Source organism: Suricata suricatta, chromosome 9, assembly GCF_006229205.1.
Source record: "Suricata suricatta isolate VVHF042 chromosome 9, meerkat_22Aug2017_6uvM2_HiC, whole genome shotgun sequence".
Taxonomy (NCBI): Eukaryota; Metazoa; Chordata; class Mammalia; order Carnivora; family Herpestidae; genus Suricata; species Suricata suricatta.
Window position 1 is genome coordinate 50,757,144 of NC_043708.1, and position 24,088 is coordinate 50,781,231.

At 36.1% G+C, this 24,088-nt stretch overlaps 1 long non-coding RNA gene across 2 annotated transcripts in view; it reads right to left on the bottom strand.

Moving 5' to 3' along the window:
* Nucleotides 1-2,713: 2,713 nt before the first annotated feature.
* Nucleotides 2,714-24,088, bottom strand: part of LOC115302137 — a 76,356-nt gene continuing 54,981 nt past the window's right edge. For both annotated transcript variants that reach the window (XR_003913430.1, XR_003913429.1), the window contains exons 2-3: nt 17,516-17,625; nt 2,714-2,886 (exon numbers count right to left, since the gene is read on the bottom strand). This is a non-coding gene — a long non-coding RNA (uncharacterized LOC115302137). The remainder of the gene's footprint in view (nt 2,887-17,515; nt 17,626-24,088) is intronic.

Consider the following 24,088-nt stretch of genomic DNA (forward strand, 5'->3'; position numbering starts at 1 on the left):
AATGAAAGGAAGAAAGGAAGGGAGGGAGAGAAGGAGAAAGGAATGAAGAAAGGAAGGAAGGAAGGAAGGGAGAAAAGATGGAAGAAGAGAGTGAAGGGGGGAGGCAAAAATCATCCTGCACGAGTTCTTCCTGGATTTGTTACCAAGGCATGATATTTGTCAATGTGTCTTCAAAAATGTACAGCCTTCTTCATTTAGAAGCATATGAAATTAAATTGCATGAACCCAACAGCACATATCTGTGCAGAGAGAGACTTGAGATATTTCAGGTTATGAGACACAGAACCGGTCTCCCAACGGAGTCCCACATAGTCTCTGCTTCGCCACACCCCTGTCCTACCTCTTCAGCTTCTATTCTCTCTAATTCATTTACCCTATCATCTATGTGTCTATCATCTAAATACCTACTAATCTACCTACAGATTACCTGCCTGGCCTTTTACCTATCTACTGGACCTTTCCCCATCCATCTTTATTCTATCCCAACCCCCTTCCACCTCCCCAACCTCCACAAAGTAAGACTTTAAAGTTTTGATGAAATGAAATTGTGCATTTTCAAAACAATTGTAAGTATGATATGAAGTCATTGCAGATATATGACAGGACTTATTAGATAAAAATTAGAATGTGACTAGTATGTAGGTTAGAATGACAAGAATTCAAAGTCTGTGTATGGTCCACATACACAAAGATGTGAGGAATGCCACAACGGGTTACACACATGCAAAAGGAGATAAACATTGCCACACAGGTTTGTATCAAGTGTCCTCCTCACTGGCATTCTGCCTCTAACAAAGTAGTAGTAAAAACTAATTGCTTCCTTACATCTGTTAGATACCAGAGCATGTAGCTAGACATTTTGCCTTTTCTATCTCTAATCTTTACAACAACCTTAAATGCTAAGTATGTTGCCTCCAGTTTACAGAGAAAGAAGTTGAAGCTACTAAGGTGTTAAGTTACTTGCTGAAGATCACACAACTAGCAAATGGCAAAGCTGAATTAAAATCTGGCTAAAACTCAAAGCCGTTCCATGTGCTACATTTCCTTCCCATGACGTAACCCAAAGGCTTAGAGATGTTGCTCTCCTGACTTCCTTTCATAATGTGCTTTTCATGAATTAATATATGAAGTCTTGAATGATCTTTTATTTTATATTTTCATTAATGTATTAATGTTGTAAAAATACTTGAGCACATACTTTGCCCATTTTCCTCAGGGTACTCAAATTCACTTTCTAACAGTAAAAATCCCCACCATGTCTAGCCAGTTCTGTATACACTGTAAGAATGAAATGGCACATGTCACTTAGGTGGGTACTCCTCCTAAGGTATACTTGCCTTAAAGTATACCTATTCAAGATTCAAACCAAACCCTAGTTTTGTTTTTTCTTCTTATCAATTCCTTCATGTTTATATTCAATATAAATTCTAACTACTCACTCTCCCAAGACTGAGGATTCCTAGATTATCAGTGCATATTTATCATAAACTGCTCCATTATCTTGATTCTTTCTAATATATTTTCCTTAAGAAGATTTGCTTCTCTTTTATTATATAGTAGGACCAGAACTTCATAGAGTCTGTCACATTTCATATAAAGGCAAACCTGAAAGAAGGCAGGTATAAGAAAATTCCTAAAGTATCTAAAATCTATAAAAAACTTACCTATCTAACTAAACACCCCAAAAAACAAATAACCCAGTTAAGAAATGGGCAGAAAGCATGAATAAACGTTGTTTCAAAGAAGACATCCAGATGACTAACAGACACATGAAAAGATGCTCAACATCACTCATCATGAGGGAAATACAAATCCAAACTACAGAGATATCACCTCACACCAGTCAAAATAGCTAAAATTAACAACACAGTAAATAATAGATGTCGGCAAGGATGCAAAGAAAGGAAAACCCTCTTACACTGTTGGTAAGAATGCAAACTGGTGTAGCCCCTCTGGAAAACAGTATGGAGTTTCTTCAAAAAGTTAAAAAAAGAAATTCCCTACAATCCAGCAATCGCACTACTAGGTATTTCGCCAAATACTAATTTAGCCAAAAATACTGATTCAAAGGGATACATGTACTCTTGTATTTACAGGGGCATTATCAACAATCGCTAAATTACGGAAAGAGCCCAAGTGTTCATCAGCTGGTGAGTGGATAAAGAAGGGCTATTTTATATCCACTAGAATATTACTCAGCCATAAAAAAGAATGAAAACTTGCCTTTTGCAACAACACAGATGGAGCTAGAGTATATAATGCTAAGCAAAATAACTCAGAGAAAAACAAATACCTTAAGATTTCACTCATGTGGAATTTAAGAAATTAAATAGATGAATATATGGGGAAAAAAGAGAGAGGCAAACCGTAAAATAGGCTCTTAACTAAAGAGAGCAAACTGAGGTTTGCTAGAGGGGTGTTGGGTAGAGAAATGGGCTAAATGGGTAATGGGTATTAAGGAGGGCCACTTGTTGTGATGAGAATTGGGTGTTATATGTAAGTGATGTAAATAAAAACTTGAAACAAAAAGAAAAAAGAAAAAAATCCTAAAATTATTTTGAATAAATATTTGAGACAGAATGTAATTCAGTATCCCATGTGTTCAATTAGCCATTTTGATCAAGAAAGATAAGTCATCCTAAAAGCTCAATTATCTTTCTTACCATAATTTGCATTATAAAAAATATAAATAACTCCCTTACAATGTTCTAGATATGTTTTCATTTTTTTATTAGACATACTTAGGAGAGACTTGACTTCTGAGGGGAGATAAGTTGCAGAAAGGCAAGCAGAACACACACATCCATTTGCTGGTGTGGATTGTAGCAGAGGTGACATTGTTCTGAAGCTATAGCTGTTGCAGCAACTTCTCTGTTCAGCAGGAACCTGTTTGAGGTGGAGGAAGCAGCAGTTTTGTGGTTCAGTTCTGTGGTGAGACTATTCTTTACAATGATTTATAAGCTATTTAATATTTGGTTATAAATCCCTTTATATTTAAACTAGCTAGAGCAGAGTCAGTTCTCTGCAACTGAATGAATTTGGAGTGGGGGATATTTTTGGCTTTGTTGTTTTTAGCTGAACCCATGGTCAATTAGGCTCCTTGTTAGAGGTTGAATGCTTTTGTCTGTATATTTAGCCATTAGAATAGAATGTAAAGATTATCCCTGAAGTATTTTTCTCAGAAATATTTTTAAATGTACTTAATTCTCTATGCTGCTAGTTGTTTTTCCAAAAATCAAAGTGGAAAAAAAAACCACAGAAATCTTCCTCATCCCAGAGCTCTTTACTTTCTTCCCAGAAGATATTTATTTCATACTGAGAGTTCTCTCTTACCGAAAAAAAAAATCACCTCAAATTTTCTTTAAGTGTATGTTGAGATGGAACAGGAAAGGTGCCATTCAGTCTGCACATCAGACGTTGGGAAGTAGAATGTAGAAGAATCTGGTATGCCCTGAAGGTTTCTCTGGCGTTATAAGTACGCTATTAGGCAGATTTCAAAGTTATTTGCTATTGCTACTGAGGTACCCTGTACAAAGGTTATGCCCTCCATGCAGTCCCTGGGGAGGCAAAACAATTTAGTTTGCAAAACCTTAAGAAATATTGCTCATAGAGTGCCATAAGCAATTTGGGAGCAGTTGGTGCAAAAACTCAAATTCAGCTCATGTAAATGAACTTTATCTCAAGTATTTGTTAGCCTCCACGCAATCCTCCATCTAACCACTTAACACAATCACTTCTCAAGTTTAGATATCCTCATGTAACACTATATAAACCAAATGCCATCATTCACAATTCTGATATTAAGAGATAACAAATTAGTTGTCGTCAGTTTAGGGATATTTGCCATTACTAATTTCTTCTCATGAGCTTTGGCACCTCCCATTAGCACTGGGTAAATTCCAGGTACATTCAGGCAAAATTGTAATGTTAGCTCCAAGATTATCACTTAAATTATTTGCAGAAGTACAGATATCCTACTTATCAAATGAAGGAACGGTTGTCTAGCTAATTTAATTGTCTAATACTCTAGTTTAGAAAGGTAACTTCAAAAAAAGAAATGTCACTTATCCCCAGACAACCCTATCCATAGATAAATGAAACACATTAAAGAACGTAGGGGTGCCTGGGTGGCTCAGTCTGTTGAATGCAGACTTTGGCTCAGGTCATGATCTCATGGTTCATGAGATCGAACCCCACATCTGACTCTGTGCTGACAGCTCAGAGCCTGGAGCCTGCTTCAGATCCTGTGTCTCCCTCTCTCTCTGTCCCTCTCCAACTTGGGCTCTCTTTCTCCCCCCCCCCCCCCCGCCGCTTAAAAATAAAATAAACATTAAATTTAAAATAAAAGGAATGTAAAAGCCCCATCTGTGAAAAAGAAAAAAAGGTAAATATAAACTCAGGCAAAATTTGAAACAGGTGCTAACTTCAAATCTCTATCTCTTAGGTTATTAGTGTAGTTTACTCCAATCTGATTCCAGAAACCCTTTTCCTTCCTGAGGTTACAAAAGCCGCTTAAGGACTTGTCTTTGATGAGTCATTAACAGTTAAGATCACCACTAGCAAAAAAAAAGAGAAACAGACAGACAGAATTAGGGGGAGAGAGGGAGAGAGAGAGAGAGAGAGAGAGAGAGAGAGAGAGGAGTTTGCTTCTCCAAGGATTCCAAGAGCAAGCCTGTATCACCCAGTGCATGTTAAACTTAATCATTTAAATATTTATAAGTAGAAGCTTGCTGATGGATAGGACTGAACGCTCCTCACTGCTTACAGAACCACACTACCATGTGGCCAGAAACTCTAAAATACCAAGACGTGGAGTTCCATCTGTTAAAGACTGCATCCCTGCTCATCTCTGACCCTCATGAATAAAATAAATGAAACACACAGATGAGGCAGTACATTCCTGGGTGATTATCAATGACCTCAACTTAGAATTTAAAAATAAGAAAGTGGTTCTCAACCTTAGTAGTCCTGTAAACTCACAATTCATTGTTTCATTAATTCAATTTAGTAGAATCTTTAAATAACAAGAGGTAGAATTGGACCCTGCTCTGTGGATTATTTGCATCACTGATCAGAAAACAGGATTTGTGCTTAACCTAGTTACAAGATTTAAAATAATTCTAGCTACTTATCCAAGCACAAACTCTAAATGCTCTGAAATTCTGCCATCTTGTGGGAATTTAGAAATACGACAAAGGACTGGGTTCAAAGTTTCATCCTTCACATAATTTAAAATTCCCGTGTAATTGTAAGCATGAATGAATACATGCCAAATAAATAACATGCCAAAGAAAATTTTATTTTCCTTCTATTCCATATTTCATATAAAAATAAATTCAAGTTCTCTTTTCTCCTTTTTAATGAACTTAACCATTATCTTATTATTCCTCTTACTACCTTGATATTTTACTTTATATAAATCCTTTTTTTTTTCTAGCTGAGTATTATTTGAGATTTATACTATATGTTTGGGGATTAAAAAAACAGTTAAAATTACAAATTTACTTATTGTATACATAATAAAGTCATTCGAGATGTTAGGGTTTTCTTTTTCTTTTTTTCTTTGTTTCCAGGAAAACACAGAGCTCCGGGGAGAAATTCAAGTAACCTTTAACATCTTATCTGGACCAAGCAAATCCATAATTTGAAGTAACTTACAACTAGTAGAAACTTGAAATAAGTTGTAACACTTTCCTTCTATTTTTCTCATATGAAGAATAATGAAGGCCTATTTTAAGTTGTCTCCACTTACTAGTGAGACTGTTTAGTTTTCATGTCATGAAATTCAAAAATAATACATTTCATTTGTATAATATTTATTTGAACATTTTATTCTTTTTCACTCTCTTCTCTCTCCTTATACTTTAGTAAATTATTTATTTATTTATTTATTTATGTTTGCTTTTCAATTTTATTTAAATCCAAATTAACATATAGTGTAACAATGGTTTCAGGAGTATAATTTAGTAATTCATCACTTACATATAATATCCAGTGCTCATCCCAACAGATGCCCTCCTTAATGCCCATCCCCCATTTAGCCCATCCCCCCACCCAACACCCCTCCAACAACTCTGCTTGTTCTCAATATTTAAGAGTCTCTTGGGGCACCTGGGTGGCTCAGTCGGTTAAACATCCGACTTTGGTGCAGGTCATGATCTCACAGTCCATGGGTTCGAGCCCTGCATCGTGCTCTGTGTTGACAGCTAGCTCAGAGCCTGGAGCCTGCTTCAGACTCTGTGTCTCCCTCTCTCTCTGCCCCTCCCCTGCTCGCTCTCTGCTCTCTCAAAATAAAATAAAGACAGTAAAAAAACATTTAAAAAAAGAGTCTCTTATGCTTGGCTTCCCTCTCGTTTTATATTATTTTACCTTCCCTTCCATGGTCATCTGTTTTGTGTCTTAAATTCCACATATGAGTGAAGTCATATGATATTTGTCTTTCTGTGACTGATTTCACTTAGCATAATACATTCTAGTTCTGTCCATGTTTCTATAAATGGCAAGATTTCATTCTTTTTGATCGCTGAGTAATAGTCTATCTTCTTTATCCATTTGTCAGTAAATAGACATTTGGGCTCTTCCCATAATTTGGCTATTATTGATAGTACTGTTATAAACACTGGGGTGCATGTGCCTCTTTGAATAAGCATTTTTGCATCTTTTGGATAAATACCTAGTACTATAATTGCTGGGTTGTTGGGGTACCTCTTCTGTTTTTAATTTTTTGAGTAACCTCCATACAGTTTTCCAGAGTGCATTCCTACCAGTCGTATAAAAGTGTACCCCTTTCTCTGCATCCTTGCCAACAACTGTTGTTTCCTGAACTGTTATTGCAGCCATACTGATAGACGTGAGGTGGTATTTCATTGTGGTTTTGATTTTTATTTCTCTGATGATAAGTGATGCTGAGAATCTTTTCCTGTGTCTGTGAGCTATCTGAATGTCTTCTCTGGAAAAGTGTCTATTCATGTCTTTTAACCAATTCTTCACTGGATTGTTTGTTTTTTGGGTGTTGGTGTTCATAAGTTCTTCATAGATTTTGGGTGCTAACCCTTTATTTGATATATCACTTGCAAATGTCTTCTCCCATTCCATAGGCTGTTTTTAGTTTTGTTGTTTCCTTCACTGTGTGGAAGCTTTTAATCTTGATAAAGTCCCAATAGTTCCCATTTGCCTTTGTTTCCTTTGCCTCCAGAGATGTGTCTGGTAAGGACTTGCTCATGTCAAGGTCAAAGAGGTTGTTGCCTGTTTTCTCCTCTAGGGTTTTGAGGGTTCCCTTTCTTACATTTAGATCTTGTATCGATTTTGAGTTTATTTTTTTGTGTATGGTATAAGAGAGCGGTCCAGGGTCATTTTTTTGCATGTCATGGTCTGGTTTTCCCAACACCATTTGCTGAAGAGACTGTCTTTTTACACTGGATATTCCTTCCTGCTTTGTCAAAGATTAGTTGGCCATATATTTGTGGGTCCATTTCTGGGTTGTCTATTCTGTTCTGTTGATCTATGTGTCTGTTTTTGTGCCAATACCATACTTATCGATAATTATATCTTTGTGATACAGCCTGCAGTGCATAATTATGATGCTTTCTGTTTTGATTTTCATTTTCAACATTACTTTAGCTATTTGGGGTCTTTTCTGATACAAATTCTAGAATTGTTTGTTCTAGCTCTGTGAAGAACCCTGGTGTTATTTCTGTAGGGATTGCATTGAATGTATAGATTGCTTTGAATTATATTGACATTGTAACAATATTTGTTCTTCCAATCCATAAGCATGGAATGTTTTTCCATTTCTTTGTGTCTTCTTCAATATCTTTCATAAGCTTTCTATAGTTTTCAGCATACAAATCCTTTACCTCATTGGTTAGGTTTATTTTTAGTTATTTTATGGTTGTCAGTGCAATTGTAAATGAGATCAATTCCTTGATTTCTCTTTCTGCTGCTTAACTATTGATGTATAGAAATGCGATTTATTTATGTACATTGATTTTATATCCTATGATTTGCTGAATTCATGTATCAGTTCTAGCAGTTTTTTGGTAGAGTCTTTCAGGTTTACCAAGTAGAGTATTATGTCAAAGAGTATCCTTGACAATTTGGATGCCTTTTATTTATTTATTTTTTTGTTGTCTGATTGCTGAGGCTAGGTCTTCCAAAGCTAAGTTGAACAACAGTGGTGAGAATGGACATCCCTGCCATGCGCCTGCCCTTAGGGGGAAAGCTCTGAGTTTTTCCCAGCGATGATAAAATTAGTGATTTTTTTTTATGTGGACTTTATTATCTTAAGGTATGTTCCTCTGATCCTGACTTTCTTGGTGGCTTTTGTCAAGAAAGGATGCTGTTTTTTGTCAGATGTTTTTTTTTCTGCATCTGTTGAGGGGATCAAGTGGTTCTTCTCCTTTCTTTTGTTAATGTGATGTATCATGTTGATTGATTTGTGGATAATGAACCACCCCTGCAGCCCAGGAATAAATCCCACTTGACTGTGGTGAATAATTTGTTTAATGTACTGTTGGGTTGGGTTTGCTAGTATCTTGTTGAAAATTTTTGCATCCATCCGTGTTCACCAGGGAGATTGGTCTGTAATTCTCATTTTTGGTGGGGTCTTTGGTTTTATTTTAAATTTTTTTCCTAACATTTATTTTTGAGAGACAGAGAGAGACAGATCATGAGCAGGGGAGGGGCAGAGAGAGAGGGAGACACAGAATTGGAAGCAGGCTCCAGACTCTGAACTAGCTGTCAGCACAGAGCCTGATGTGGGGCTCGAACCTACGAACTGTGAGATCATGACCTGGGCCAAAGTCGGATGGTTAACCGACTGAGCCATGCAGGCGCCCCTGTATTTGGTTTTAGAATCAAGCTAATGCTGGCCTCATGAAATGAGTTTGTAAGTTTTCCTTCCATTTCTATTTTTTGGAACAACTTCAGAAGAATAGGTATTAACTCTTCTTTAAATGTTTGATCGAATGTCCCTGTGAAGCCATCCGGTCCTGGACTTTTGTTTGTTGGGAGATTTTTGATTACTGATTAAATTCTTTGCTGGTTATGGATCCGTTCAATTGTTCTATTACTTCCTGTTTCAGTTTTGGTAGTTTATATGTGTCTAGGAATTTGTCCATTTCTTCCAGATTGCCCAATTTGTTGGCATATAATTGCTCATGATATTCTCTTATTATTGTTTGGATTTCTGTGGTGTTCGTTGTGATCTCTCCTCTTCCATTTGTGATTTTATTTATTTGGGTCCTTTCCTTTTTCTTTTTGATCAATCTGGCTAGTGGTTTATCAATTTTTTAAATTATTTCAAAGAACCACCTCCTGGTTTTGTAGATCTGTTCTACTGTTGTTGCTTTTATTTCAATATCATTAATTCCTGCTCTAATCTCTATTATTTCCCTTCTTCTGCTGTTTTTGAGCTTTATTTGCTGTTCTCTTTCTAGTTCCTTTTTTTTGTTGTTGTGGTTCCTTTAGGTGTAAGGTTGTGTTATATATTTGAGACATATCTTCCTTTTTTTTTAAGCTTTATATTTGAGAGAGACAGAGAGTGAGCAGGGGAGGTGCAGAGAGATGGAGACAGAATCTGAAGCAGGCTCCAGGGTCTGACCTGTCAGCACAGAGCCCTATGCAGGGCTCAAACCCACGAGCAGTGAGATCATGATCTGAGCCAAAGTCAGACCTCCTGAGCCACGCAGGTGCCCCCATTTCTTCCTTCTTTAGGAAGGCCTGGATTGCTATATACCTCTCTCTTAGGACCTCCTTTGCTCTATCCCAGAGGTTTTGGACTGTTGTGGTTTCATTTTCATTAGCTTCCGTGTAGTTTTTGATTTCCTCTCTAATTTCTTAGTTAACCCATTCTTTCATTAGTAGGATATTCTTAAATTTGCAAATATCTGTAGTCTTTCCAAATTTTTTCTTGTGGTTGATTTCAAGTTTCATAGCATTGGGGTCAGAAAATATGCATGATATGGTATGATTTTTTTTGTACTTGTTGAAGACTGATTTGTGACCCATATGTGATTTACTCTGGAGAATGTCTCATGTGCACTTGAGAGAAATGTGTATTCTGCTACTTTAGAATGAAATGTTCTGAATATATCTATGGAGTCCATCCAGTCTACTGTGTCATCCAAAGCCATTATGTCCTCGTTGATCTTCTGCTTAGATTGATCTGTCCATTGCTGTGAGTGGGGTGAATAAATTTAAATAACCATTTTCCTATTATTCTTATCCTCTTGCCTAGGTATTGCACTTCATATAAAGCTATTCTTTTCCTAGCTGAGTTTTATCTGAGATCCACGTCATATGTTTGAGTAAAGAAAACAGTTAAAATTAAATATCTGCTTATTATATACTAAACAAAATAACTCCAAATGTTTTCCAGAGCCTAAAGAGACACCGAGCATGACAATCTACAAGTTTTCCATTTATGGCACTGCAGAGAAGTGAAGCATGAAGTGTGAGATTTCACTTTCTAACATAGGGAGACATTCCAAAGGATACTTGAGAAACAAATTTGATGTGCTTCTTCAAATTAAAATATGGTTATTTGTGGTCTGATAGACCACTAATTTCCTGCGCGGTGTTTCCATGAAACTCGGTTGTGGACAAAATCATCTTCAAGTAGAATTCAGTTTGTAAAAGCAGCAGCTTAAACATGAGCATAAGCTGTCCAGTGAGGGCATACAGGTGATGAGGATGACATACAGATCCTTAAAGTGGTATCTCTGAATGGATCAGAGCAACAGAATTTTAAAGTGGAATTAGTGGTAAAGAGAACTGCCTATACCTTTTTTCAGATTCTAAATGGTGTTTTGTTCATCGTAGTTGCCAAAACTAAAATAAAGTTAAGGGGCACCTGGGTGGCTCAGTCAGTTAAGCAGCCGACCTTGGCTCAGGTCATGATCTCACGGTTCATGGGTTTGAGCCCCACGTCGGGCTCTGTGCTGACAGCTCAGAGCCTAGAGCCTGCTTCAGATTCTGTGTCTCCCTCTCTTCTCTGCCCCTCCCCCACTCATGCTCTGTGTCTCTCTGTCTCAATAATAAATAAAAACATTTTTTAAAAGTTAAAAAATATATACATGTTTGCTGAATGTAGTATTTTTTCCTTCATTTTAGGACTATAGTTGATTGTCCTCCATTAAAAAAAAAAGCTCCAGACAGTCCCAAAGTCAATTTACATCTGTCTTTGAAATACATTTAGTTATTTAATGAGATAAATTTTCAAAATGTATATTAAATGAACTAATAGTCATATTAGCCTATATGATCTGAATATAAAATAGGAGCCCCAATGTGGAACAGAAGGGAAACAAGTAAGATTTTAAATTGGCCACCAAGGACCCAGGCATTTATAAAAGAAATTGACTGATGTGATAAACTGTCACTTTGTTTTTGAAACAGAATCAGCACACATCCCAACCAGGAATTCTGTCACTTCACTAGAAGTAAATTCACAAGCCTGGACCTCTCCACCAAAAAGGATAAAGTGGGTCGCTGAGCTTTCACTCTGTGAAATATTAAAAGCATGCAGCTTGACTCGTTCTTGTTCCTCCTGATATCTTCCATAAGCCTACATGGACAAGGATTTAGGAAAGAGCCAGCTACATAGTAAGCATCCAACTAATGTTGTTTACTATTAATATTTCTTCAGAGTTCATGTAAATAAAAAATTCATATCCTGCAAATGCACAGGGATTGAGAAGGGGGGTGCAGAGAGAGAAAGGGGTGGGCGAACATTTAATAATATAATTATTTGAATACTGGCACCTTATATTAACTTTCCCTAAAAGTCAAAGAAAACCTTTTATGCAGCTTGATACACAGAAACCCAACATTTGATAGTTCTTATTTTCTCCTCCAACTCCAACTACTTTAATATGAAAGAATAAATACCATTGTAGACAATTGATATGTTTGTGTGCTTTTGTTGTTGTTAATGAGAAAACTTCCTTTGAGATAAATGATTATTTACAAGAGGAAGAACTTGAATTCCACCACAGGTGAAACTTAGGAGCAGAAAAATATTTGCACAATGCATCTAGGTTGCTAAGAAGGAAGTGGCAGACATTTAAATTCTCCACAACATTCATATTTGTTTGGTTAGCTCCTTTTCTCTCATAAGGTGGCTATAAAATCCATGCTAATTACCCATCTACCTCACAGGGATAAAGCCCAGAATAAATGGCAAGGAAGCAGCTGGAAACTCCTGAGTGTTGCATATTCATGGGTACAGGAGATTCTGTCCCACTTGATCTGGCAAAGCTGAGCCAAAGCCCTGGACCCAAACTATGCATCTTCAAGAGACTGCCAACAAGTGCACAAGGTGCACTGCAAAGCCAAGTCTAGTAGAAAAGTCCTCTGGAAGCAGACAAAGGGCATAGCAGCAAATAGTAATATCCGGCCTACTGGGAAACTGCACTTAATCCAGCATTGTTCTGCAGAAGGTTTCTCTCTTAAACTCACTTCATGCTTTGGAAAGTTGCAAACTTCGTGAAAACAGCTAATTCAGCCATGGAATTTTGTCACTTACAGTTTTCTTTGAGGTTTCATCACAGCTTATGTTGAATGGTTCAACAAAATAAACATTTTGCATTCATTGTCTGGTTCAATTCTCACAACAATTCTGTGAGATGGTTATTTTTATTATTCCTTTTTTATGGATGAAATAACTGTAACTACAGAGACTAAGTAACTTCCCCAAAAATTTGCAAGGTGGAAAGTAAACAGCAGAGCTGGAAGTAGAACCTTGCATCTCTAGAACATGCCTCAAAAGTCATGATGACTCCTAAATTTTTCTGTAACTTCCTTTTAATCCAAATATTTAATGGCTGTCCTCTTGTCCTTCCATTTAGGCTACTATTTTCTCTCTGTCTGCTATAAACAACATACACACACACCCCACTCAACTATCTTCCAACCCTGGGTATCTACTGATGCCAGGCAAATACCCTAGGAGAGAAATCATTTCCTTTGTCTGAACTTGGAAAGATGTGATCCATGGATCCGTCCATTTAACTAAAACCTCAAGGGAAATTTCAAGCTATGGTCTTTGGAAAAGGAGAATCTTTTTGAGTTTTCTCTGAAGGACTTGGCAAAGATCCAAATACTTGGATTTATTTTATGTTTCTGTTCTGAAATTGTGAAATGCTTTTAAAAGTCTGCTAAATTTTACTCTAATGTAGAACAGTAGGGAGGTGATCCACCTTCTGGGAGTCACTTGAAAAGCTCACTGAAGCTGTTTATACATGAAGTGAGTTTAAGAAACAAACCTGAAAAGTGATACAAGGCCACGCTGTCTCCCTTCAGACACACTGGCAGGCCGTGGACAGCGCTGCCAGAGCCTGCAGCAGCCCACACAACTTCACAGCAGCTTCTCCAATGAATTTTACATTTACTCTGGGGCCAGAGAGAAAGAACTAAGGCTAAAAAGAATTAAATGCTCTTTACCTGGCCTTCTTTTTAGCATGAATGCTCATAAGATTGTTTACATATCAAAACAGACAATGTGTGCTGGATTTCATCTTAAAGAATAAAACAAAAATAATATGTTTGGAGGGGGGAAAATCTTCCAACAAATCTCCTGTTAATGCTTTTAACTATAGAAATGCAAAATTTCATATAGGATCATCCAAGAATCCTGAAGTGAAAATGTACATTCACATGGACAAAGATAAAAGTTCATCTCTATTCACTCAAAGAGAAAGAAAGAAAAGTAGGGACTTCTAACAGTTCTTAGTCAACTGTTATAATGTTTAATCACAACTTAAGCAAAAAAAAAAAAAAAAAATCAAAAAAACAAACAAAAAAAAACCACACAAAACCTCAAGCTAAATGAATTCTTCTTTTTGCTACAAATTAAGCCCCTAGCTTCTCTTTCAATCCCCAGTGGAGATGAAGGATAATTGAAGACAATCCTTTCCATAATTTTATTTTAAATGCTTGAAAACAGGAATCTTCTCCATCCTAATTTTAAGAACCCTAATATATTGACTCTCACAATCTCTTTTCAAAATCTGTATTACTCTATTTCATCTTTTCTATTCACTCTTACTTCTCTAGAAATTTACTAACACCCAAAATCAAAATTAGAGCAGTTAGCTAAAAAAAGCTTGAATAATAGTAAATATCCTGAAATGGTGATTCCTGGCTCTCTAATATCAACTATTTCTGATAGCTTTCAAAAATTACTGTTAATTACTCGTCATGAACTATGATTCTGGTTGAGTGACATACTTACTCTTTCTAGTTTCCTAAAAACATTTTATATAACAAAAATTTAACATATCTGATACATTAAATCATACTGCTAAAATTAATCTCAGTTTAGTGAATCATTGCTCTGATTTATCATGTGACACATAGAATTCTATACCTCTTTCCCAAGGTATTAGATACCTAGCCAAATTTTGTCACCTATGATTTAATGGAAACAGTGGCAATTCTATCATCGGTCCAATTGTAAAAGCCAAGCCAAGACATAAAATAACCCTTTAGAGGCAACCAGGTCCAAAATATACACTCTGGAAATGAATCAGTGGGAGGACAGGAGATAAAATGTCTTGCCCAACTCTTGGTAATCCAGGCCTGATCTCCAGACTTAGTTCTTCCCATGTAGTATACCCTCAACTCTGCTACACTACCATTCTCATTCATAACACCATGAACAATCTAGGCCTGGCTTGTTCTACATCTGTTGCATGCAATTTAATATGCAGACACACCCTTCCCCTTTCTGCTTCCCTTTCTTCACCCAGTAACCTCTGTCCATAAATTAATTCAACAACGTGTTACTCAGTGAATGCCAAGGGTATTGCCAAGCCAAAGAGTAATACAGTAAGTCAGTATCAGTGTAATTATATGCTAAGAAGTTCTCAGATCCACTCCACATTTTCAACAGAAGGCCAAGTGCACCATTCAACACTCAAGGTATCCACGATGATTATAGGCAGAGTAAGAGGAGAATTAAAACACTGCCTGAGGAAGATAAGCCTGATACTATAATGAGTGGACACAAGAAACCTACATGAAAGCATGTCAAAGGACAGGAGAAAACTGTAGAGTTTGGTGATATGGCATCAAAGACAAGTCTAGTCCATTTAACAGCCCCTTATTATTTCTGGATTTTTTTAAAGATTTTTTCAATTTCTTTTCTATTATCTATGTCACTAAACTAATGAAAAAAATATATGCATATAGTAATACACTCATGAAATAGAAGCATATCACACCTAAAGTGCTTTATCCTTAAGATACACAAGCTTTGATTCACCCAGGAATTATTCATTTCATGAATATATATTTTCAGTGTCTATATCCTGTGCTAATTTTTATTTCCTTCTAGTACCAAATGTGATCATTATGATGATTTGGTACTTTTGTTTCATTCATCAGCCCCATCTGATATTTCCTGATGCTGGTGTTCTTTCTATGTGTGTAACTTACTCATACCTACTAACAACCTTAGTAAAAACAACAGCTGTTTAGGAAAAACATTGATTGTCCTTTATATACTTTACATATGCATCTAGGAGTGTATCAGACATCTACATGTACAAGCATCTGAACAGTCACAGGGTCCTGAAAAATTCAATAAGGTAATTTATTTCTATTTCTAATGCTATATCAATAAATTGCTGTCACCACTTGGACTAGTTCCAATGTACTTATTTTTCAAATGTTACCACATAGTTTATCAATCACTATCCAGTAGAGGATATTCTGTCACTTTTATATATGGCTGAAATATTTTCCTGGCTAAAAACAAGTATACAAAACAAAAGAGAGAGAGAAAGAGAGGGGGCAGGGGAGAATCTATGTAAGAGACTTGCACTTTTCATTTATCTTTCTTCAAATATTTGTCTCTGTTCACCTTTTAAATCATGTCAAAAATTAAATGGAATAATGACCAAATATACTGAGCAGCCTTCATTCTGTCTCTGTCACTACTGCTTAATTCAGTGTAGACTGTTCTACAAATAAAACCCAGGGATAATAAATGCAGCCAGTCCCCAAATCATTATGTCACTGCCCAGAACTACCACCCAAGTAACTAGAACGGGGAATGAGCAGTACTGCTCTCTGAAGGGTAGTTAATGATCACGATGTCACTGGCTACCATTCACTGTGGGGGCCATTTATTGCATCTCAGGGGCTGTGAAAAGTACTCTGCAGATATGAATTACCTCAGTTAATCCTTTCAAATATACCTTAAAAAGCAAGTGCAAAGTAAAAGATTGGTCCATCCCCATATATACTGATCCCGGGACCACATGGAAACATAGGATATTCTGGGAAATATCCACACTGACCTCAAGCCCAGCTTCCAGCAACCGTGAATGCAGTGAATTAATAGAAGCTCTTCAAAATTTCATTCTTTAGGGAAATAACTTTCATTATCTATGTGTCTGTCACCATAGATAATGTCTATGTAAGAACCTCAAGACATAATAAACTCTTCTCCATATGTTGCTGATAAAACCAAAGTCAAAAAGTAAAATGGTTTAAATAAGGTCAAGAGACAGAGACAGAATTTGAGCCCTAGTCAGTCCATATTTTTCCATATTACTGCTACAAATAAAAGATGAAATTCTATAAGAGAGTGGTACTTATTTTCAAAGTCACAAGATGGAAAATGTTTTCATCTTTTGCCAAGTTGGAAAATAGCAGTGTGTTTTATAATGGTATGTATACCCAAAACATTTTTCTTCTTTTTGAGAGTGTTTCACTCAAATTAAAAACTATCCCATTTTAGGTGACTTATGTAGCAAGAATAAAAAAATACCTATCCCAATGAAATGGAGTAGAGAAGATGAAAGTAGTGTTTTTAATTTATAAAGACATGATTACTAACAACTGTTTAGCTCTTAACCAAAAAAGCACTACAAAATAGAATGCATGGAGTTTTGATTTCTCTTAATGAAAATAATCAGTCAAATGTATAGTTTTTATATGAAGAAGAAATCAGTATATGTCCCATGTCCTCCTCATAGAATTATACACATTAAAATATGTTTATACAGTATGCACTTTCTCCAAAGATGAAAAAGGTACAGAAATCTGGACTAAGGAGGCGGGCTTATATAGAGATCTGTGTCAGACCACACTGCTCTGATACTGCTAAAAGCACTGGCCTGAAAGAATGATAGAAAATGGTAAATATTCCACCAAAATGATCATAAAATGTATGAATATATATATATATAACATAATACTTCACATAAAACTAAAGTTTAGTAAAACAAAAGATGGCTCTATTGATCTCTGCACTATTTCTCCTACTTACACACTACCCATGAAAAGCAAACCCAAAAACCACATCCAAGGAATGTGGCCTGGGTCTACAATGCATTTACAATCTAATCCCTAGGTTCCCTACACAAGGACATTAAGACACACAATCATGAAATATTTAATTTAATCCAGTCAATCCTCCCACTTGGTACTATATTAATCTGCTGGGGGTACCATTAGAGAATACCAAAGACTGGGGGGCTTAAACAAGAGAAATTTATCTTCTTACAGTTTGGGAAGCTAGAAGTTCAAGATCAAAAGGGCCTTCGGGTTGGCTTCTGGTGAGATGTCTCTTCCTGTTTATAGATGGTCATCTTCTCATGTCCTCACATGGACTCTCTGTTCATGCGGGGGGGTGGGGGGAGAGAGAGAGGGCAAGAATGACTTCTGGTGTCTCTTTCTTTTCTTATGAGGACACCAGTCCTATTGTTTTAGAGTCTCACCATTTGACCTCATTTAATCTGAATTGTCTAATACAGTCACTTTAGGGGGTTAGGTTTCAACATATAGAATTTTAGAGGAACACAATTCGGTTCATAACAGATAGCCAATTTCACACAAATAAGGAATTTCAGTTGCATTAAAAATAGTATATTAAATATCAAAATCTGGCAAACAAGAAGCCAGAGAATCTTTGAGGGGCATCTAAAAATACTAACCAAACACAATGGGCTTCTATGTAAGGAACGAGGCAGAACTTTTAAATTGAATCAGAACTTTTAGTTACAACCTCAGTTGAACTAGTAATACAATACAATACACTAAAATAATTTTTCCTCAGAGGGTTTTTATTTTGTTTTGTTTTGTTTTGTTTTTGAGATACATCTACTCCACTGGGGGCAGATTAAACAGTCGAAGAATTACTTTTGGTCATATGGATGAACCATGCAGATTCACAAAAAAAAAAAAAAAAAAATATGTAAGTTTCAATCTCTCTGAAACCTGCACTGGCTAAGGTTATAACTCACCTAAACTTGCACACTCCATTATTCTACAATGGTTCAAAATCCATGCGCATATGCCAAGCCTAAAGTATCAGTGAGGTGGTTTTTAGACTGTTGTAGATAGGTACACTCTACATTTAAGACTGAAAGAGAGGGGTGCTTGGGTGGCTCAGTCGGCTAAGCCTCCGACTTTGGCTCAGGTCAGATCTCACGTTTGTGGGTTCAAGCCCTGCATCAGGCTCTGTGCTGACAGCTAGCTCAGAGCCTGGAGCCTGCTTCTGGTTCTGTGTCTGCTTCTCTTTCTGCCCCTCCCCCTCTCATGCTCTGTCTCTCTCTGTTATCAAGAATAAATAAAACATTAAAAAAAAAAGACTGAAAGAGTAAGTTCTGACTTTTGTAACTTTACATCATTTTGTTAAGACACTTTTTTTCATCACAATAACCTTACTCTGAAAACAGCAACACTATATAATAAAAAATGCATTTCCTGATATATTATTAAGAACAGCCAAATTGAGGGGCATCTGAGAGCCTCAGTCATTTAAGCGTCTAACTCTTGGTTTCTGCTCAGGTCATGATCTCACAGTTCATGAGATCAAGCCCAACAAAGGGCTCTGCACTGACAGCACTTCTCTCTCTCTCAAAATAAATAAACTAAAAAAAAAAAAAAAAAAAAAAAAGAACAACCAAATTGATATATAAGCAAATAGCCATTAGAACTCTCACAAATATTAATGACTATGTTGAACAATCCCCAAAAATGAAGAAAAAGTTTAACTTCACATTGCATTTCCAAAATACCTTGGAGAAAATGTTTGGTGCTTAAAACCACTTGAGCTTCACAAATGCTTTAAGCTATCTTTGCATTTCACTGAATATTTAGAGTATTCAAAACATTGTTGTGATTAGTTTTCAAAACGAAACCAGGAATTAATTAGAAATGTAATCATTGTTATTTCAAGATATAATAGATTTATTTTCCCATTTAGGTACTGCTTATAATTAACATTTTTCCTGCTCTCCTTTCATGAAATATTTTATAAGTTATCAGGACCTTTTAAAAAACTTCTTTTCTAATTTTACTGTGCTAAACTAATTACAAAATGAGTTTTTTATTTCATAATTCTTTACCATTTTTATTCACCCTCTGGGTACTGAATTATAATTAATTCTGCTTTTCTTTCTCTAATAGATTTATGTGTATTATCATATATATTAAATTTTCCATTCTGTAACTTTTTTCATTTATTGCTTTGCACATTGACAATGCACACTTCATTAAAAACTTGTAATCCCTTAGCTGTGATCAAGGCATAATTGCAAATCTTTATAATATAATAACATGCATGTTCTTCATATTTTATTACAAGAACTCCTTATTCCACTTAAAAATTCTGGAATTCCTATTCTCTTAAATTGCAATATGAGAATAAAATTTAAGAGTTCCACATTCTTATGACAAAACTACTAATAAACATCCCCTTTTTTTTGCTTGCTACTACTTACTGTAAGTTAAAATGGACCTACTCATCTATATATTTTTATGAATGTGATATTTACATTAATTTATATAATTAACACAAATACAAAAGGGCTGAGGTTTTTTATCGGAAAGTGACAAACATCTAGTGATACGATAAAGCAATAACACTCTGCTCTTAAACTAGGTTCTTTGACCCATTCCATCTTTTCGAGAAAAAGATGTTTAGTACAAATAAGTCAGAAGTCCAGATTTAAAGAAAATACAAACTGTAGGATGCAGTGCAGCAGGACATGGAGTAGGGGGCAAAACGGAGGGGTCCTCTCCCTAGACAGCATGTCACAGATGCTCTTACACTCTCCTTCATTCTACATGAATTTTAGTAACATTTTCTTTCTTTCTTCCTTTCTTCCTTTCTTTAATATTTATTTATTTTTGTGAGAGAAAGACAGAGCATGAGCAGGGGGAGGGGCAGAGAGGAAGACACAGAATCTGAAGCAGGCTCCAGGCTCTGTGCTGACACAGACGCAGGGCTCGAACCGATGAATGTGAGATCATGACCTGAGCCGAAATCGGAGGCTCAACCAACTGAGCCACCCAGGCACCCCTTGGTAACACTCTTCTAACATGTCCCAAATTTACACAGTGTCTTTGGGAGTTTGCAGTATAGTAATATCACTCAAACTTGCCAGTTTTTATTTTTATTAGGAGTACAGTCAACACATAATATTACATTTGCTTCAGGTGTACAACATAGTGCTGAGACACGTGTGTACACATTATTGCTTTGCTCCCCACAGCTACCATCTTTCACCATACAATACTATTACAATAACATGGGCTATACTCCCTATGCTGTCCTTTTATCCCCATGATTTATTCATTCCATAACTGGAGGCCTGTATCTCCCACTCCCTTTCACCTGTTTTGCTCATCCACCACACACCCTGCCCTCTGGCAACCGTCATTTTGTTCTCTGTATTTATAGGTCTGTTTCTGCTTATTGTCTGTCTGCTTATTCCTTTGTTTTGTTTTGTAGATTCCACATATAAGTGAAAGTATATGTTTTTTGTCTTTCTCTGTCTTATTTTACTTAGCATAATAACCTCTAGGTCCATCCATGTTGTCACAAATGGAAACTTGCCATTTCTTTTAAAAATAAGGAGTGAGAAGGGGTTCTTGGGGACAAGTGAAAGCATTCTGCAAACATTTGCTGGAGATTTCAGTGATAAGTGATCATTGTAGTCATAAACTGTTTAGCATCATAATTCAAAAAATAAGACCAGGCTAATGAATCAGCTTTGTAAATTCATCCTTTATCCCAAGTAAATGATAATTAAGTTCAGTAAAAAGTATTTTCTCTTCCTCAGAACACTTTCTACTCTGTTTGTCTGTAAAAAGTATCCCATTCACTGGAAACTAAGTCCATTTTAAAAGGTCAACTTAAGGTTAAAAACACTCAAAATGATCAACAACTGAACGTTTTTCCTGAGATTAAAATCACTCGTATGTGGTAAACTTCCTCAAGTATAGGACACCTTTGCTCTTGGGGCGCCTGGCTGGCTCAGTCAGTTGACTGTCCAACTTTAGCTCTGATCATGATCTCATGGTCTGTGAATTTGAGCTCCACATCTGGCTCACTGCTGTCAGTGTAGAGCCCACTTTGGATCCTCTGTCCCCCTCTCTCTGCCCCTCCCCAGCTCACTCTCTCTCTCAAAAATGAATCAACGTTTCTTTTTTAAAAAAAGAAAAACTTTGCTCTTTTCACTGTTCTTACAATCCAAAATAAGTCTTTCAGGTGGGCACTTCCTAACATTTACATTCTTGTCTTTCAACCCTCTTAATCACCTCAGTTCTTTTCCACCATTTTTCTGTCCTTACTTGCTCTAACTCTGATGCATAAAGATTCTCACCTCTACTAAGTCTATTAGATTAGAACACTAAACTCCTGGGTCTTGGACTGTCTATTTCTTTAGAGCTTCAGGATAGCAGAAGTGTTTCTTATACCATCATTACCTCCAGAATATAACAGAAAAAAACATAAAAATGTAATGGTCCTATAACCTCTCCAATTCCACACATGGTTGTTCTTTATAAAAGATTTATTATAGTTTACACGTAATTCTCTACGGACATCTTGCTTGAAATTTCAAGGCTTTGATGGGTATCCCATGAGATCCCATGGCACATTGCACTTACCCCTATGACACTGTGCAATTGTCTTTTAACCCACTGCAAGATCCTTGAGCACATAGGCTCTGTCTTTCACTTTTATTTCCTCAATATCTATCCCAGTGTTTGGAACACAATAGAAATTGTATAATTGCTAAATTAATGAAAAAAATACAGTAGCTCTTATGATATGGTGACAATGCCTCCATAAAAATAGTATAGGAGCTATGCTGCAAAAAGGAGATTATATCCAGAACTGGGTCTGCATCACTGTTTGCCAGAGAATTCAAGTTGACAGTGTGTGATAGGGAGGATCATGGTCCCTAAAAATATCCACATCATAATCCACCCCAAAATTTTAATATGTTACTTTACATGGCAAAGCATCTTTTAAATGTAGTTAACAATGGGCTATTAGCCTGAATTATCCAGGTTGGCCAAACTAACTATATAATCTTTAAAAGGAGAGAATCTTTCCTGTCATGAAGAGCTGCAACAACAGAAGCAAAATTTTAGAGATGCTGCACTGTGGCTTTAAAAATGGAGGAAGGGGTCCTAACCAAGAAATTTAGGCATGCTTGAGATGCTGGAAAAGGCAAGGAAATGGATTCTCAATTTGAACTCAAGAAAGGAACTCAACCCTTTAGACACCTAGATGTTAGCCCAGTGAGACCAGTCTAGGACTTTTACAGAACTGTAAAATAATAAATTTGTGTTGTTTTAGAACTCTAAATTTGAAATAATTTATCATGGCAGCAATCAGTAAAAAATACAGAGCCTGAGGCTGCCTTCACAAAGGCTGCATCTCTAGACACATGTGGTGTTGTTTGTAATGACTTCAAAAATTTTTTAATATAACAACCAAAAAACACATCAACATAGGTACGGATTCTTTATTTTGGTAAACATCTTGGTACACAACAAATTCAAATAATGAGTAAATATTTTCCCTCCAAAAAAAAGATAACTTTACCTATATCTGCCCATCCTATTTAGAGGGAGACTTATTCATACTGAAAAAAATAATTACAGCTATAAAATAAGTCAAAGAAATGATAGGTAAAGCAAAGGGGATATAGTCAATGATACTGTAATAACATTGGATGGTGACAGATGGTCACTACACTAATCAGTAACACACAGAATTGTTGAATCAATATGTTACACCTGAAACTAATATAACACTGCATGCCAATTATACTTCAATAACAACTTTTTAAAAGAGAAACAAAAAAGTAAACTGTTTAAGCCTGCTTAAAGATTTAGCAGAATATGAAGTGAATTGATCCATCTTCCTTCTATAAATTACATGATATTTCTGTTGTTTTTAGAGTAGACAGTACACATTACTAATATGCCCAAAGAAATAGAACCCTGGCTCACATTAGAGTTTTCCAGTTTTTCTTCACACCCCTGCTGGATGTGTGCTGATTTAGATAGAGCATTAGCGTTCATGCAATCTCATCCTACTCTGATGAAAACTCTATATTATTATATAAACTGTATGTTTAGCCTATAAAAGAGATTGCTCTATTGTCCTAAAAATATTCTAATAATATTGTTCAAATAATATTATAATATTTTGTTTCATGAGAATAATATACTTCCATAAAAGTTTTGCCTAGTATTACCTAGTAATTGCCTAGTAATAACTATCACCATAAGAAAAATCTGAGCCATATATTACAAGTTTGATAGGAAAGTGTCATATGTAATCCAATTTTCAAATTAAATTGAAATACATTTCTGCTGAAGAAGGAGTTACATTGATAACAGCAAGATATCTGAATACTGGCTATCATCATTAAGTAAAAATATTTCTCTAAAATACCATTCAATCAAGTCAGAGGTTAATATTAGTTAGTATGTCACTAGTACATGATAAAGGTTACACTTTAGTCACAATTTTTTTCATTTTTTGTTCATATATTGGCCTATATTTGTTACATCATGTAAAACAATTTGGAATTTCTTCAGTCCACAAAACATGATTATTTAGAAAAATCTGAGAGCAAACTCCTTATTTCGCTTCACTTGAAGGGTCATAGAGCCACGGGGTACCACAGAAGGTAAGGATGAGACACAAGGGGGAAATAATCAAAGTTTCAGAAATCTGCCTGAAAGCCCAGAAGCTACCCACAGTCAGAATGCCCAAGACCACCTCCCAGATGGGAGGTTTATTCTGGATACATTAAACTGAGAGGAC